Source organism: Rattus norvegicus, chromosome 1 (genome assembly GCF_021556685.1).
Source record: "Rattus norvegicus strain SHRSP/BbbUtx chromosome 1, alternate assembly SHRSP_T2T, whole genome shotgun sequence".
Classification (NCBI taxonomy): Eukaryota; Metazoa; Chordata; class Mammalia; order Rodentia; family Muridae; genus Rattus; species Rattus norvegicus.
In genome coordinates, this window is record NC_141534.1 from 145172391 (window position 1) to 145191580 (window position 19190).

The 19190-nt window shown below is 45.8% G+C and overlaps 1 long non-coding RNA gene across 1 annotated transcript; it reads left to right on the forward strand.

The window, feature by feature from the left end:
- Positions 1-1778: 1778 nt before the first annotated feature.
- On the forward strand, positions 1779-7738 carry LOC103691168 (uncharacterized). The gene is made up of 3 exons (XR_015647171.1): positions 1779-2088; positions 3904-3979; positions 5412-7738. It is a non-coding gene; the product is annotated as an uncharacterized LOC103691168 (long non-coding RNA).
- The last annotated feature ends 11452 nt before the right edge of the window (positions 7739-19190 follow it).

The window sequence follows — 19190 nt, forward strand, 5'->3', positions numbered from 1 at the left end:
CCTCTCCCTCCCATTCTCCCTTTCCATTCTAACTCCCCTCCCATCTCCTTCCCTCTTGTTATCTCTCCTTAATTCAGAGCTTCTAACAGAATATTTTGAGGTCCTGGAGGATAATAGAGCTACATGGAAGGAGCCTAAGTGTTTGAATTACCACATGGCAGACTACCTGTCAAACACATACCCATACCACACTTATATCCACTCATGTTAGGACACTTGAGTCTTGGTGTCTCTGCACTTGAACTATTCTGAGTAATTTAGATCCCAAAACGTATCTTTGGTTACCTCCCTCCAACTACATCCCTAACTGCTGCTAATACTCACCTCTTTCCTTTTCTCTATTCTTCCACAGCCTTAGGGGTCTACATATCCCTTTAGATTGAAAAGAGCCTAGAAGAACATACTGTTAAATCAAGTACATCTTCCTAAATTCATTTCTGCAAATGTCTTCTAAGCATCTACCATAAGGTTGGTACAGAACGGTGTGTGAGACACAGTCCCAGGACTGAGGATTGGTTCGCTCCAACTGTTGAAAGTCAAAAGATTGACAAGGCCCAGAAAACCCAGGGACAAAGCAGGCCTCCTCTGTCACCTACACTGTGAGCTCTTTAATTACTAATATACAGATGTTAATATCAAAATGAAGAAGAAGGTAAGAAAGAGGGAGACAGAGGATGAGATTGAGAACCAATGAGTCAATGCAGGGCTGATGGAGGGCACCTCGGAGAATGAGGGAACATCTTGAGACTTTTGGTCCAGGCCAATGGAGCACCAGAACTGTAAAAGGAATGAAGCCAGTGAGAACTCTGGAGACAAGCAACACCCATGTCTCCTGGGGTTTTACAAAAGTCACTCAGGCTAGTTGTCTTCTGTCCCAGAAGCTAACACCCCATTACAGTCACTCCATACATGTCTGGAAGCTAGCCAACCTCCTCCAGTGTTCTCAGACACATTTGTTTCTACAGCAGCTCTTTTCTCAGGCTATGGTCCACTCACCAGTGAGTGGCTTACCCCTGCCTTGTACTTTCATAGCCCTTGGGCACTCGTCCCTGTGTTCAGCAACCCCATGGCATGGGAGACACAGTTTCTGAGACACCCATCTTATCAGGACTCATTGAATTGCAAAGAAAAGAAACTCCCTCCCAAACTAGCTTGATCGGTAGTGTGTTTAACTGAAGGACTACGGGATCCTCTGGGAAGCACTGAACAGGAAGGAAAACTTCCTTCCTTCCTACCACCGTCACGGGATCTGGAAGGATGCTCCAGGTTTTCCCTCCTTAGCTCCCATTTCTGAGTGATACCTTTGTTCCCAAGACCCCATCCAAATTCTGTGGTTCCAGCTCATCCATCCATCATTCAGGCCTTCCACAGTCTTCCTGGGGTTAGGCCGGCTGGCTCAGACTCTTGGGTGCTTCCCTCCTCAACCTTACAACTCACCAGCTCATCTTCATGTGCGAGTTGATTTGAAGGAGGAACTGAGCAGGTCAGGGCTAATCCCGCTCTAATCCAGGCCACTCCTGGTCTAATCAACAGAAACAGGGGTCTGTTCCAGGGACTCCAAGTCCTAGCTGAATGATCAAGTTGTGCATGGGGTGGGGGAGCCACAGATGCAACTTCATTCACACAGCCACAGCAGCCAGACCCTAGGTCTCTAAAATTTCACTTAGCCTCCGAGAAACACCTTAACAGAAAATGAGAGTAAGTCCTATTTCCCGAAGGGAAATAATAAGCCCCAGGAAAGTAGCCTGAGGCATGTCGGGAGGAAAATAGCCCGAGGCATGTCGGGAATGCACCTGGGTCGCCTTGGAAGTGAACCGCCACATTTCACTCTATCCTGGGTGGACAAGTGTTAGTTACTTCCAGAAACTGGAGAGCAGATGCTTGGAAAGTGAAGACGACATGTTCACGGTGCCAAGTCACACGAGGTTGGGACTTTTGTAAAAGTACATTTCCAACGTAGACGTAAAGCCTAGGAACCACTTCAATCAAAGCTGTGGGTTAACACACTGCATCCTTCTACCAAGGGCTAATTCTCATCCACTGTTCTACCCACCACCACAGAGTGCCTGATACAGGGCCTACCTAGTGGTAAGTACCTAGTGCTTGCTTTTTTGGGAATGTGTTCAAAATTCTCGGTGGAGCACATCCAAATTAACGCTGCACGCAGCACTTCGCACCATTTACTGAGAACTCTTCTCCAGTATAGATTTCAAAAAGCCCTGGAGAAAATGCCACAAGCCTCATTCTGTGTGAGTGAAGGCTGAGGATTGCTGCAGGTAATCGACACAGCCCATTGGTGAGCGTTGGCACACCGTCTGAAGTTCAGGACTCCTCGACCTAAGTATGGGTTCTTTCCTCTGTATGAAGGAAGGCATCAGCACTGGAATGTGGGTGGGTACCTACTGCCCCAGCCCTGACTGACTCAGTCACAATAAGCCATTTCCCATTCCCTAAGCTAGCCATCGGTGGCTCCGTTCCTACAGAGAGAGGCACGGCCGTGGTTCTATGTCATATCACAGAACCCTGGGAGTAGGAATGAAAGTTAAACTAGGTGCTGTATGATGCCGAAGGGCATGATGTATCTACCAGAGTTCTGTACCTCGTATTTATACACACAATATAAAACCCAAGGTTCTGCTACCCCCACCCCCACCCCACAAGATTCCCCTGAGCCTGTGTTTTTAGAATAGCATCAGCCACTGAAAAACGTTCCTGTCCACTTGGTTACTGCCCCCTAGAGAATTGATATGCTTTGGAGCATTTGTTTATTTAATAATTCCAAATTAGATTTAGAATTTTACAGCATTGCTATTAAATATGTGTCACCTATTTTGAACCATATATAAAACTGTTTATAAGAATTGTGTGCACTTCCGAGTATTTATTTAATCTTCTGAATTAACCTTTGGATTTCTGCAAAGTGCCTCATTAAGCATGTCACTTCTTCCCTTAACACACGGCATAAAGACATCCGTGAGAATTATATTGTTTTTAGCATTTATCTACTTACCCAAAAATTGTGTGTGTTTGAGTGCATTTAATTAATTGAGGATTTTAAATTTTCAAGAAAGGTAGAAATGGTGAATCAAATGTAAGAACTCTGAGAAGCCACTGAGGATGGGCTTATCCAGCTTCAGAGGGGCAATCACGTGAGCTCTGATGCTGAACTGAAACCAACATGCTGAAAAGAAACAGAGACTTGAAGTAGAGAAGAGAAGACTGAGAATGGGAGGAAGGAAAGTGTTCCCAGATGAAAATGAAGGGCTATTCGAGACATCAGTCATTAGCAACCTCTCATTACCATGGTGGGCCCAAGGGAGCAAACACAAGTCCAACATTCCCATGAACTCATTCATAACTCCCTACCCACCATGTTGCCCCCAATTCTCAAAAGCACAGATTTCTGGGTTTTTTTTTTCCCTTCCCACTGATCAGTTGCAAACCCCAGGGAGAAGCATTTGACAGAACTTCAACTAACTCCTGGAGAATGATATATTCTGTGCAGAGTTTTATCACTGGACTCATTAAAAGTTTCATTAGAGAAGTCTGAGATTAACTGCTCCTAATGAAACAGATGGGGAAACGATTGCCATCACAGAAGGCAAGGTCTGTTGGGATGAAGTGGCCTTCACTGGGAATAGCTTCATTTCCCATCAGCCCCTACCCTTTAGGTCCTCTGTTCTCCTGATCCACACCATGGGCACAAACTGAGTTTGGAGAAAAGGCATCTTGGTATGGAGTGCAGGGTGTGTGAGTTATACAGTGCAGTGCACTTGAGAGTCTTGGCTAATTAGCTTCCCTAAATGTGTGCGTATGTGGACATGCACACACACACACACACACACACACACACACACACACACACTATACATGTCTCTGTCACCTGAATTCTTCCTCTTCTAGAAAACACCATTATGTGTGGACTTAAAGTAAGCTTTGATGCACTCCAGGGACTTCAGTGGCTGGAGATGTGTTGTCTGTGAGTATATATGTCTTTATCAAGTACGTTCTTAGCATTTTTTGCCTAATGTAACACTTAGAAAGGACATGAAGAACCCAAGGTCACCATTTCCTAAGTACCAGCAGATCTTAATGAAAACCTTTACACTGTTTCTTCAGGAAAACAGACCAGGGGCTATAAAATAAAAGCTCGTGGGCTATCTCAGCCCATAGAATCATTTCCTTAGTTCTGTATTTTTTATTAGTTGAAATTTTGTGCTACCTTAAAAAATTGTAATGATTTCACACTAAAGGAACAATATCTGGGCTTATGGGTAAATTGGACAAATCCATGAAAGATGAAATCTAGGCACTCTTTCCCATCATAACAATGAGAAAACATCAGCTAAACTAAGAGAGAGACAGAGAGAGACAGAGAGAGAGAGAGAGAGAGAGAGAGAGAGAGAGAGAGAGAGAGAGAGAGTTGAGGACTAAGATAAATCTCAATGAGTCAAGTTCTAAAGATGGTGACAGTCTTTCATAAGTCAGTAGGAACTAGAAACTGATTTCACTCTTCCCTATGATCTGTGGGGATGCAAAGAGGGAAGCCTGCAGTGTGTGGAGGGTGGGAATGGGGATTGGAGTTATTTTAAATAAAGGAGAACCAAGATAACCTGGAATGCCATATTGGCTTTTAACGAAGAGGTAACAGTCGTGACTGACCGTTCTCCCCCACTAGATTTTCACTGGGTATACAGTGTTATACGGACTTGGGCTGAAAAGCAGAGCAGGAGCTCTTTCACATAATAAAAAGACGGAGCCAGGAAAGAAAATCAGACAGAGATCATGTAATCTTCTAGTTTCCAATGGAGAAGTTGGACCCTACTCAAGACAGTTGAAACCAATGGCATCCATATTTTTGTTTTCTGTTGCAAGAATAAAGAACATCCCCTTTGGAAGGGCAAACATTGCCTGCTTTAATTCCTCCTGCTTCCATTTTATATATCTGTGATTTAAAATTCTCATAAATGTAAAGAAGAGTGATGATGTCGAGAGAGAGAGTCAACAGAAGCAGCCCTACAGGTGGCCTGGATAATGGAGTTATCAGACAAGGACTTTGAAATAACAATTGCAAGTATTTTAGGAAGTTAGAGAAAAATCATAAAAGTAGAAGGTAAACAGTGAGTTGCATTTGAGAGTCAGAAACGTTACAGAATAATCCAGTAGAAAGCTTAGACATACAGGGGGGAAAATTTCTCTGAAATGAATAAACAATTTTGTAACAGACTGAACAGACTAGAAGAAAGGATTGGTAAGCTCAACGCCATGTTAGTAAAACAAATAGATGTGAATGCACAGAAATAAGAGGAAGAAGATGAGGGTAGAGAGGACTAGAACGGGGAGGAGGAAGAAAGGTAGAAAAGTGTCATTATTTAGGAAAAGAAACAAGCTCAAACCTTGCTATTTTTCAGGAAACATACTTTAAATGGAAGGATGCAGCTTAAAAGTAAACAGACAAGAAAAGATGATCCGTAAAACCAGTAATGGTGTCTGTGTCAAGCGAGCAGTCCTTTTACTAGAAACAAATGGGGCCCAATGTAATGATGAAAGAATCAATTCATCAGAAAGCCTTCACCGTCATGAGTACCTGTGCATCTAAGACAGAGCTTCAGATGATACAAGTAATATAATACAAGCTAAAAATAGACACAAACAAATCTACAAACATGGCTAGATTGATATATTTTTTCAGTAATGGATGAAACAAGTAACCAAAGAGTCATGAAATAGACAAACACCCAAACCCTGTGTCGACGCCATCAACTGTAGACACATCTACTTAGATCTAATTGAGATTCATCCAGAGAAAACAATATTTGTCATCTCTGGATTAAATTATTTGTGGAATATAAATAAAAGGAGGCTGGGGTGTAGCTCGGTGGAGTTTTTAATCTAGTATGTTGCAGAACCCGAGTACCTCCAGTACCAAAAATAAACCCACCCAAAATTACAAGAAGAGTCACCAAAGTAGCCCATATAATTGGGACATAAAACAAAAACTGGTAAATCTCAAATACTAAAACCATACAGCAAATTCTCTGACCACCATGGATTAAAATAGAAATTGCTAACAAAATAAAGCCCGAAGAATTCATATAAGCAACATCCATGTAATACAAATCAATAAGGGCCAGCAAGATGGCTCATCAGGTAAAGAGACATGGCACCGAGCCTGAAGATCTGAATTAGATCCCCCAGATCCACAGAGGAGAAGGTGAGGACCAACTCCCAAGGGCTGTCCTCCACATGTGCCTGTGCACACAAAATAAATAAATGTAACACAACAACAACCATAACAACAATGATAAATTACCTCAAGTTTTTTTTTAAAAAAAAGGCAAGAAGTTGAAATGGAAAGAATTTGTTTCTTTTTTCTTTCTTCCTTTTTTTCCTTTCTTGCAATGCTATGGATCTATCTCTCACCTACTAGGCAAGAAATCTACCACTAAAGAATTCCTCAGCTCCAGAAAAGAAACTTTCCAAAAGAAGATACTAACTGGCCAATAAATCCATGTCAAGGTGACCAAAGTCATCATTCAGTGGGGGAAACACAAATTTACACTGAGGTATCACTTCATAGCCACTACGATGCCAACAGATGGCCAAGAGTGCCAACGAAGAAGGGAGCCACCAGGACTCACATACATTGTGTCAGTGTAAATTGATGTAATCTATAAGGAATAGAATTGGTTACAAGCACCAATCTCATGCATTTGAGATAAACTGAATGCATGTGTGTGCAAAAAAGAGGGTCTTGAAAGTTCATGGTAGTTTTGTTCACAACAGTTCACAGGGGGAAACAAGCCCAAACGTGTGTTCCTCAGCAAGAGCATGCACAGACAAATTTGAGACATACACAGCCGCAGAGAGGAATGACCCGGTGGTGCATGTAACATGAATAAATCCCGATAGTGGAGCTGGGCGTGGAAAGCAGGAAAATTGAGAGTTCGAAGCCAACCTGGGTTATACAGGAAGACCCTTGTCTTAAAACAAAATGTACATAAATCTAGAAAGGGTTTAAGAAAGGGCAGCTGTGAGAGAACATAGCCTGTGCAGTCATCACAGGAGCTCTAAGGGCCAAGGAAGTTCACCTCTGTCTATTCAAGTCAAACAGTTAACCTGTGTATTGGCAGAAGAACCCAGTGACAAGCAAGCAGGGCATTTCTGAGGGTGGAAACTGACTGGATCTTTCTATGGATGAAGCTTATATACACAGGATGTGTACATATGTGAAAACTCATTAAGTTTGTGTTTTATTGGATGCCAGCTATGCCTCAAAAATAAATCCCCACATACGTGGTTTTCATTTGAAAATACAAGACAGACCGATAACATTGGGCCCACGCTCCTCCGTGGCCACAGCTGGCTCTTGAAACACATGTGTCACTTCACCACAGACCTTGCCACAATGTCGACACCCCAACCCATCCCGCCCATTTCTACTGCCTGCCTTGCTCCACATTGCCTGACTCCAACTACTTTGGCACATCCTCTCAGGCTGTGAGTCCCGAGCAAAGCACAACAGCAGCCTCCAACCCAGCCTGCCAGCTAGCCAACTGATCCGGCTTGAATTGTGTTTCTGCCTGGCGTTTGAAAATAGGACTGCTTCCTTCATACAGAGCCAACGACTCGATGGGACAAGAAGCCTCAAAAGAGCGCTCCTAAATAAACTTCTGAGTAATCAAGACTGCTCGAGCAGCTAATTGGAGAAATAAAAGAAATATGATATTCCAAGCCAGTGAAGCTGGTCATATTGATTGCATTTTTAATCATTTAAGCAAACCGTGTACAGGCTCTACCCTAATAGAGATAGACACCCTCTATTACACCAGTCCAGATTCCAGATACCAGGCTTGCTCCTTGCCTTAGAGCCATTCTCTGAAGCTGCAAGGGGAGGAGGCCTCACAAAGGAGCTGGCAGTAATCACGCATTATCCCCATAAGTCAGGGCCACTATATAAACTGGCATGACATCTTGGGGGCCACAAGGCCTGTGGTACCCAAATCATTTATCTACTGGTTCAAAAGCCGTGACCAACCAGAAGAAACACTGGCTAGGTCACTGACACAGGGGTTCATCGTTGTAGTGGATGGATTACTGAGAGGTTAAGATGCTCACTGGAGGAGGGCCAAGGCTCCTGGGGTAAGGGAGGGGCTCTTGAGATAGGGACCATTTACCAACCGGTATGAACACCTGTCGTTGTATTTTCACTGCTGGCATCAAACCCAGGGCCTTGTGCATGCAAGGCAAGCACTCTACCTCTGAGCTGTATCTGAACCGTGTAATACTTGTTAAGGAGCCTCCTCCCACTTGTGGGTAGCAGCCTTGAGCTTTAGTGGAACCAACTCTTTAAAGCTAATAGCATGTACTTCTTCTCAGCTCTGCAGTTAGTGGGACATCAAAGCTAACCCCAGTGGGAGCGTTTGCACCAAGGAAATCAGCATGAGGTACCATACCAATGACACCTACCACCCACCCACCCACCACCTCCCAATGCTTGCACACCAGAATACCGTTGGTGCGAGCTACCCGCTACAACCTCACTCACATACAGAATGAGTAGGGCCCTGGCAATAGTTAGAAGATTCTTCTTTAAATACACGCACTTAAGGGCTAAAGATGTGGTTCGGTGCTAAAGTGTTTCCATAGCACTGTGAGTCTGTGGGTTCAACCCCCAGCACTACTGAATGAATGAATGAATGAATGAATGAATGAATGATATGGAAAGCACGGCTGGGCCAGCAAGATGGCTGAGCATGTAAAGGTCCTTACTTTCCAAGCTTGAAAAACATCTGTTCGGTCCCAGGAACCCACGTAGTAGACGTTGTCCACTCATCTCCTCCCATACACTGCTGCACGTGTACAAACAGACAAATATAATCTTTACCTTAAATAGGCACACTTATTCCATGGAAGAACCCCGGAAGGTATGGATGACCCGCTAGGGGTCATACAGAGACAGCGAATCCGTACTTGGTGGGCTAGAGTCAAAACTCCATGTGCTCTGCCCCTGCACGTCGCCCTGTTCCGCTTCCTCCCCTTTTAAAGGCTTCAGGAGATTGCCCTCTGCCGTGAGTACACAATCCAATGTCCTGGCTGCAGAGAACCTGCGTCCCCTGGTTTGGAGGTAGAGAAGGGCTGGGCTTCCATCGCTCAGAGTTCTCTAGGAAGATGGAAGATGGAGAAAAGTCCCCCTCCCCGCCTCCAGCCCTAGAAATGTGCCTAATGATGCTTTCTAAACTGCAAAGTCGGGTTTTCACTACAAACGCAGGTTGGCGGCCCATATGCAGCATTATTGGTAATGAATGGTTTTCTGCATCTCTGCTCCGCTATCGCTGCCCTGCCCACCTCTCTGACACTGAAGGTACAAACTGTGAGGGCCCTTCCAGGCCCTTTAGAAAATGCTGGCCTAGCCTGAGGAATAAGGAACATGGCCATCCCTGTCCCCAGCCCTGTGTGATGGCCTGGGGGGCTTCTGGGAGGTCCTGGCTAAGTGGTATCAAGGCCCAGATGGCTGAGGAGATTACTACGATTTCGTTCCCATATAATCCATAAACTTGGATGCATTAATGTTTCTTCAAATGCATTATCTTGTAATCCCAGGGAAAGCTGTGCACAGCCAAGAGCATGATTCTCTGGCCTCCACAACCCTGGCATGCTGGGTAATCCTCCGCTCTGCCCAGCAGGTCTTACAAAGGCCAAGGAGCTTGGCCAGCAGGGGAGGAGATGCTGGCGGTGGGGCAAGGCTGGCACCTAGGAGGTTGGCATTTGAGGGCAATTGCAGAGACCCATAGGCTCCCAGTAGATGCTGAGAACCCCACACTAGAACCAAGCAGAGCCCACAGCACGTGCGAGCAAAGCCCAGGATGAGAACCAAGATTTCCTACTCTCTTGCTTTTGGCTCCATCCTTGTCAAGTGACCAACTCCAGACCTTGTTGCTCCAAAATATGGCAAGGGGGTAGAAGCAGGTGACTCAATGAGCTTTACTCTCTGCTGCATGTGAAGCCAAGGTCAGCACTGTCTCCCTGCCATAGGCCAGAAGCTGTGATGAATAGAATCCCCCGAACCCACTCCAGGCTCGGGTAAAACTAGCTGCTTCCAGGAGCCTGGATGTCCTGCTTGAACCAGGCATCCTGGCACAGGAGGACTGGACTTAAGATCCAGCTCTGCCCATAACAAACCACTTCTTTCCAGCTCTTCTCTTATCTGTCAACTGGAGATGCTTCTTCAATCCAACTTTCCTCTGGCATCTTACGGGCGACAGAGAAACTTAGAACACAGGATGAACCCACCAACCCATGACTCTGTGAAATCGAATCAAGTGCAGGGCAACCTGCTAGCATGCTGGTGTCCTTGCCCTCTTCTCCAGTTCTTTCAACCTCTCCTGAGTTGCCTTGCCCTTTTAGTGATCTCTGCTTAATCCTGTCAGCTCCTTCTGATGCATTAAGCTAATGTATTAACGATTTGGTTGGCGACTTCTTCCTTGCAGTATAGTTGCGTGTTTGCAGTGGCCAGCCCTGCCTTGACTCAGTTTGTCAAGGGCAGATGTCCGCCTGGTGGTAATAACGTGCTAGAAAGCGGAAAAGCCAGTGGGCTTTCTGACCCACAGCTCAGCTCTTGGCCTAGAGTAGCTAGAAGGTATATACGTTTGTGTGTGGCGCCTCCCTGTGGATACGATGTGTACTGCACAGACCCACCCAATCCCTGAGGCACATGAACCAGCAGCTGCCCCAACCAGGATATGACTCCAATTTGACTTACGCTGCCAATGCAGAGAACAAGGCCCACATGCTGGCATAAAACTTGCTCAAGATTAAACCGTTCCCCTGGCATTTTGAAAACAGTCATAAATGACTGGCAACAATATCTCGTAATTTTGAGAACAAGAAAGACAATATCAAAGTGGTTTGTCCAAGGATGTGTCCAAGAACTATGAATTTAGATTCAATGACCAGTTGCCACACTATAAATCTTTAGGGGGAGAAATATGGCCCCCATTCTTTCCTGAGGACCCAGGGAGTGATGATCCACTTGGCTTCTGAAATCATATCTAGCCAAATGATGCAAAAATCTGGTCCTATAAAATGCCCCTTTAAGTTTCTACAAGGACACTGTCCATCAAATGGATGCTATCCAAGAAGACAGAGTCTGGGGCAGCAGGGAGGAGGTGTCACTGGACTCCTTCACTCGGGAAATACCTGAAGAGTATGAACTAGGATTCAGTTCAACAAAGATCCGACCACAGTAGGAGGAAAGACTGTGGAGTAGGCAGGAGAATGTTCTCCTGTGAGTGTTGCGCCTGAGTATATCTGAAAAGGAATCAAAATCAGCACATGTCAGAGCCTCCTTCGTGCTTGTGTTGATGACCAACTATTCACTAAAGCCAAAATGTGGAATCAGCTTAGGTGCCCATTCACATATGAACATAGAGAACACAGTATGTGTTCACAGTGGAGTGCTGTCAGCCACAAAGAACAAAGTCATGTCACTTATGGGGAAAATGGATGCTAAGGGCAATAAACTGGACTCATAAAAACACTGTCACATGGGCTCTCTCATATGTAGACTGTGGAGAAAAAATAATGCCCCCCAAAATTGAAGAGAGATGACCATGGAAGAAGAGAAGGATGAGAAGGTAGTAATATGATCCAAATACATTACACGTGTGTATAAGTGTCACCGTGACTTCCATTATCATCATGGCATTGGCTCAACACCAGTCAGGACGAAGTTAGGAAAAGGTAGCTCACGTTACACCATGCAAAAGAGAGTTTCCAACATGGAGAATGAGTTACAATGGTGCTGAGAGATCTGGAAATGAAACTGGGTATGGAGAGGCAGTTTGGGGAGTAGCAAGAGTAAAACAACAACCCCTAGGGCTGGGAACAGAGGAAGAAAGAAAGCAGTGCAACCCGTCAGGCTGCAGGAAGGTGAATCAAAGAGGGCTACAGGCTGTGGACCACAGAGATGCTAAGCAGGCGACTTAGGCACACAGTGGGAAGGAATCCTTAGCCTTAGCTTCTCTTCCCTTTAACCTCCTGCCAGGACCTCTCACTGGACAAATCCAGTTAGAAGCCAGCCGGCAAGAAAGCTTGAGAGGTTACGGGGTTTACACACACACACACACACACACACACACACACACACACACACACACGGGGCAAAGGACCTGAGACTCGTGAGGTGAATATTCATGAGGGTTTGTGTGAGGAATGCTCAAGAATGTGCACGTGAATTATCAAATCAGTCTCGAGGCACGGAGAAAGCGATGTATGCATGTGAGCACGTGAGTGTGGCAGGCACAGATGTATCAGAGGTACAGGTGTATTGGGTCGATCTCAGAGGTTTGCATCTTGTGTGGTAGGAGAAGCATCGGAGGGTTTTGGGTGTGATGGGGGTGAACATTCAAAGGTATGTGTATGCGTGGCCAGAATATTGATAGCTTTTCGGTGTGCATGTTTGTGTGTGCTGTGAATGTCCAAGGAGCTGAATGTGATGCGAATGATCAAAGGCATATGACGTGATGTTCCAGGGAGAGAGAGAGAGAGAGAGAGAGAGAGAGAGAGAGAGAGAGAGAGAGAGAGCGCATTTTAGAGAAGAGTGAGACAGGACAGCAGACGTGTACAGAAGTGTTCTCTGTGTGGCATGTGGTAGAGAAATGTGGTCATGGGTCATCTTTGACAGACATGCATGCTAAGCTGGTTTTGCCACACTTATGCACACAAGATGTCTAAAGAGGACCGAAAAGCTTGTACAAGAGGTATGGCTGCAAAATCCAAAAGTTATATCTGCAACTTACTTTTCCATCGAAGTGAGTGTCATCTTCAAGTTGCCACCTGGAGAAGCCAGACTCCTCCTAGCTGCATTCGTGGCCTGGACACCTTTTAGACCTCCTTTCAGAGTCCACCTAGATACCAAACGACCTCCAGTTACACCAAGAATCTCAATCGTATCAGCCAAGGCCAAAATGAACCAGCTTGGGCATTTATATCAGCCCCACTATCAGCTGAAGAATGTCCCCCAAAGAGTGGGATGGGCTATGCTGTCACCTTTGAGGCCAAGATTCTTTTGGAGTATGTGGATAAAGACATTAGCTTCAGGCAGGGTGTAGCTCAGTGGTAAAGCACTTGTCTCCCATGTGTGGGGCCCTGGGTTCAAATGCAGCACTAAAACAAGCAAAAAGAAAATCCACAAAATTTACTGCACAATAATTAGTTGAAGGAGTGTGCCGTGGGAGCTATACAAACACTAGAAACTGAGATACACTACAGGATCTGCTGCCACAGCATATACACAGTTGATTTTCATGGATTCAAACCATTAGATTGTGATCTTTGAAGGTGAGACCTCTAAGTACCTCTGCTTTTTCAAGGGCTTCTGCCTCTGCTTTGAAGTGAGCCTGGGGCAGGGGAGACAAGACCATCACGATATGTGGAGTGGCTCTGATTGTTCTTGATACTCTCACAAACATCCCAGTGTAGCCAAGTGTAATTCCAGCAGCAGAGGCAGGACGATGAGGAGTTCAAGGCCACTCCTGGATACATAGTGAATTCAAGGCCAGCCTGGGTTACGTGTGACACTGTTCCTGCAAGGGCAGAGGGAGCTGGAATTCCATTGTTTCTAGGTCTGGGGTCACATCTGTAGTCAGTTGGCTCTAACTGATGCAGGAATCATAGTATTTTATGCATGACAGACCCCAAAGAGAAAGCAGTTGCTAAACTTGGGCTCTGTATTAGTCAGGTTTCTCTAAAGTCAAAGAACCTATGGAATGTCCCTACAGATTAAGGGAATTTATTGGAATGACTTACAGTCTGCAGTCCAACTAACTCAACAAATGGCACCTGTGGGTGGGCAGCCCAAGAATCTAGTAATCCCTCAATCACATAAGGCAGGGTATTTCAGCTGGTCTTCCGTATAATCTGGGATCCTGAAGAAGTAGGCTCCAACAGATGCTCTGGCAGGCAAGTGCAAGCAGGCAGAGAAGGAAGCCTTCCTTCTTCCATTGTCCTTATGTAGGCCTCCAGCAGAAGGTGTGGCCCAGATTAAAGATGTATACCACCAGGCCCAGACCTAAAGTGTTCTTTACTTGGAACTTGTTCTGTCCCAGGGTGTCCTAGAACTCAAAGATCTTCTTGCTTAAGTCTCCTGAGATTAAAGGTGAGTATCACCTTGCCTGGGGCTAATCTTTCATGGGCACTATGCCTTAAAGTATAGATCAAAAGCTTATGTCATCCCAAATCAAGATCCAGATCAAAGCCTGTGCCTTCCAGCCTCAGTATCTGGATCACAGGGGTGCCTTCTGTTTATGGATTGTAGATCATTCTAGATATAGTCAAGTTGACAACTGGGAATAGCCATCGCAGACTCCGTCAGATAAAGCATGATTAGTCCCATTATCTGAGGACACACTCTGGCCATGTTGGACTTAGGTGACACCTAAGATCCACTTCCACAGTTCACTTTGACAAGATGAGCATTGTTGCTTAGATTCCAATCAACACTGAAGATGCGGCTCTGAATGAGATCAAGAAATATATGACTTTGCCTTCAGATAACTGGCTTTAAGCTGTTTGGGACAGTTAAGAAGCAAAGACACAAAGATGGATTGCCCATCTTCTGCTCTCACACCCCACAGAACTCTGTCGCAGTCTCTGCAGATGGCTTCGTGTCAATTTCCTATCTGTCCTCTCCTGGCTCCCCCCCCCTCCTCCTCCTCCTCCTCCTCCCCCTCCTCCTCCTCCTCCTCCTCCTCCTCCTCCTCATTCTTGGGCTCTTATGATCTCCACTCAGCCCTGACTAGGAGGCCTTCCCTAAGCCAGACAGGGGAGAGAGCCAGGCACATAGTCTCTTTGGCTTGTTGATGGGTCTGTTTCCTGGCCCCTCACGGGGATGTTAGCCAGGATTTTAATCACCATTTTATTCCCAGCATTTGGCAGTGAAAACCTTCTCCTCTCCTTTGCTTATTAAAGGATCACTGAAATGTTTCAAGAATTCACCCTCACGCGTGAAAGAATTCCCACGCGCTCCTTCTCCAAATTCCCACCACTGTGCCTTACACTCATTCAGAGGGAGAGCCAACCTCCTGTGCCATGCACACCACAAAGACCATGGCTTTCATCATTCTCTTCTGCATGTCTAAGAATCTCAGCTCCTTAAGCCTCACAGTTCTCTACTCCAAATCCTCAGGCTCTCAACCTATCCAGGGGTTCTGGTCCACCAAGCTGAAGTTGATTGCTCCTGGGTCACTGCTTCAAGAATTCCGATTTAGCAAGGCAAGTGTCCAAGCAGCAGGAGATGGGGTAGCTTCAGATCATACAGCTCTGGGTTCAAAGGCTGGCTCCAATACGTTAGCTGGGAGACTGTTACAAAGTCCCTGCCTCCCTAAATGCATGTCCTGATAGACAAATGGCAAGAATAAAACTTGCCGTGCGGGGCTGACGTGAATGAGCCAGGTGATGTAGACAAACAGAACTGGCCAGAGCTACACAAAGAAGCCCCAGGACATAAGAGCCTGGGTCCCTTCCCCTTCTGGAGGATACAACATCCATCTGTGACACCTCCAGAGATGGCCACAAGAACCCAGAATCTGTCCTGACTGATAATATGTCAGCTTCCAATTGCCCCTTGCCCAGCAGTCAGGGCATCAAGGACTGTGCTCAGCAAGAAGCTGCTTCAGAGGCCTTGTATGGTGAAGGTCTCCAGGGACAGCCTAAGTGCACACCTCAAACTTGTATCACCTATAGTACTTACATGCATGTCTCCAACCACCAGTGAAGAATCTGCGAAGCCTCTACCTGGCTTCTCAATCGAGGATGTTTCCCATTCATCTACTCCAGGCTTCATCAGCTGGCTGTTTTCCCAAGCCCATACTACTAGTGTGCCCATTCTATCAGAGGTTATATTGAAAGGTCACTATTCCAAGGAGCCCTCATCTGACTACGTTAGTGTGGTTTTCCCCTTACTGGAGGGAAAGGAGAGCTTAAAGGCTCTCTGTGGTGGTTTGAACGAAAATGGCCTCCATAGGCTCGGGGAGTAGCACTATTAGGAGATGTGGCCTTGGGGTAGGTATGACTTTTTTGTAAGAATTGTGACACTGGAGACAGGCTTTGAGGTCTCAGATGCTCAATCCAGGTCACTGTCTTTTCTTGCTGTCTGCCAATCTGGATGTAGAACTCTTAGCTGGCTCTCCTGCACTATGTCTGCCTGTATGTTGCCATGCTTCCTGCCCTGATGACAATGGACTAAATCTCTGAACTGTTAGCCAGGCCCAACTCAGTGTTTCCTTATAAGGGTTGCTGTGGTCATGGTGTCTCTTCACAGCAATGAAACCCTAACTAAGGCACTCTCCCTCCCCGAAGTCAGCCCAGTCTTCAGAGACTGAAGCAGGACATCCACTTTCAGTTTCCAGTCACTAGCCCGTCTATGCTGCCGGCCTTCAGAAGTACTTGTTCATAGCTTTTCAGAGTGGGATAGCTAAGTGTGCATACAGGCATCTATGTTTCCTTCTGTATTGCTCATGCCCTCCTACCCTCCTGGAGAGCAGCCAGTCTGACCCATTAGCTGAGGTAGCCATGGCTCATATCCAGAATGACCCCCCACCTACAATGGATGCCTCTATTGGAAACAGTGGTATTTTCCTCCCTCACCCAATTTTATGAAGTAACGTCCCACAGCAGGTAAAAGTAACTGGCCATCATCCAAGCCTCCCGGAAGGGCGGGGGCTGTGACTGCCCTGAGACTTCAGGCTAATGGGTTTTATCTCACCTTGTGTGTCTGGAGCTCAGCTATCTGGGAATGCTTAATAATTGGGTTCCTGACCTTTCAGCTGGTATGTTTCCCCTTCATAAGATAATAGAATGGGTCGCCAGGTCTCATCTGCTTTTAGTGCCCCCATAAGCCTGGGTCTAAAGGTAGCTCTGGATTCCCAGGTCCAGGGTCGGGCAAGGCTAATATATCCAAACAGTCGAGGTAGTTTATAGGGCTGATCCACCACACTCCTGTTTTGAGTGGAACCCAGTAATGTTCAAATTACCCATGTCCCTTTCCAAGCAGGTCAGAAATGCTTGGCTTTCGCAATACACACCCTAGGAAAGGTGAGAGAGGTTTTAAGAGATACGGACTACACAGGTGATTCCAAGAGCATTTGGGAGCCTACATAGAAAGTGGGACACACACACACACACACACACACACACACACACACACACACACGCACACCACAGTGTTGATGTCAAGCTATGCATGGTGCTAAAGAGCTTTCAAAAAATTATCACATCACCTGGGTGAGAAGCAACATCATCTTGGTTTTTACAGGCAAGATAGTTAAGGCAGATTAAGAACTTGCTGCTTGCAGAAATGGGCTTCAGTACCAGCCTCTAACACCTAGCAAGAAATCCTGAACAAGGTAACCACTTCAAGTCTTTGCCTTATTGATAAAATAGGGATAAAGATACTTGTCAGATAGTTTAGATGAAAATGTACTTTGTGGGGCTGGAGGGATGGCTCAGTGGTTAATAGCACCGACTGCTCTTCCAGAGGTCCTGAGTTCAATTCCCAGCAACCACATGATGGTTCACAACCATCTGTAATGGGATCTGATGCCCTCTTCTGGTGTGTCTGAAGACAGCTACAGTGTACTTATATAGAATAAATAAATCTTTTAAATGTACCTCATGGGTAAGGAACTTCATCCTGTCACCATCCTTGGGAGTTCCTTCACTATGGTTATGGTAGTAGCAGCCAAAACATGCCAAAAATTCAAACAACCTGCTGGTTTTTCTAAGCTTGGTGTCACAGGGAGAGCTGACTCACCAGCATGCTGAGGTACAGTTGGACAGAAGCATAGGCTGGCTAGTCTTAAACAGTTAATTTTAGCAGCACATAAGAAGTCAGAAGTGGCCCAAAGGGAGGTGACCTAGAAGGTAAGTTTACAAGCGTGCCAGGATTTTCACATAGAGCTAAAAGAAATTGTCTCAGGAGATTAGGAATCACTGGGAGAATCTGCATACCTCTCAAGACTTTTGAGGGTCTCAGAGGTTGTTTTAAGGATTACCCACAGGTGCACACACACAGGCCCCAGCCCCACCCCTTCCTGATTGGCACATACATGCCTGCTACTTGCCCTCAACATCACACACAGCACTTTCTCCTTCTCTCATGGGTACTCGACCCCTGAAATAGAATCATTACTTAGTTTGCCCTGCCCTTCTCCCCCAGGACACTGTGCTGGATAGTTTTTATGTCAACTTGACACAAGCTAAAGTCCTCAGAGAGGAGGGAGCCTCAATTGAGAAAATGTCTTCATAAGATAAAGCTGTGGGCCCCACAAGCTGGTAAGGCGTTTTAACGGTGATTGATGGGGAAGAACTCAGTCCATTGTGGGTGCTGCCACCGTTGGGCTGGTTGTCCTGAGTTCTATAAGAAAGCAGTCTGAGCAAGCCATGATGGACAAGCCAGTAAGCAGCATCCCTCCATGGCCTCTGCACTGGCTGCTGCCTCTGGGTTCTGGCCGTTTGCGTTCCTTTCCTGACTTCCTCTGATGATGAACACTGCTGTGAGTGTGTAAGCTGAATCAATCTCCTTCTCCCTAGCTTGCTTTTGGTCATGGTGCTTCCTCACTTCATCACAACTGTAGCTCTAAGACAGACACAAAAGAAGACAATTTTTGGTCACATTTGGCAACCAGTGGATGGTTCAAGGTGCCATTCAGCAGTCATTTCTAACACTATGCAGACTTACCTTTTTGTTCTGCAAAAATCACACTCTAAAAATAAAAATAGCTTTGGAGAGGATTCCGGAGACCTGTGAAATTCTGTAGCTAGAGCAGTAGGATCAGAATGCAACCAATGAAGACATGGGCACAGCCTGGAATCCTGGGCATGCTAGATTTTGAGGGGCGAACCTTGAAACACAAATCCTCAAGGACCAGTTCCAGCAAAATTAAGAGCATAGTCTGTGATGGGCCCATCCTCCCCAGTTATTTTAAAACAAGTAGGCTGGGGTTCCTTCATGACCCCCTCCTTTACACTCAGCCCCTTCCCAGCATAGCTGACCTCCCAGAGAGACTACTAGTGATTCTGGCTACTAAGCCAGTCCTTGTTTGCACAAGAGGGCACTTCTAAAATCTTCAGCTTTTCTCTAAAGTACTCCATCTCGTCCATGCTATCTCAAAATACTGACCTTCTGGGGG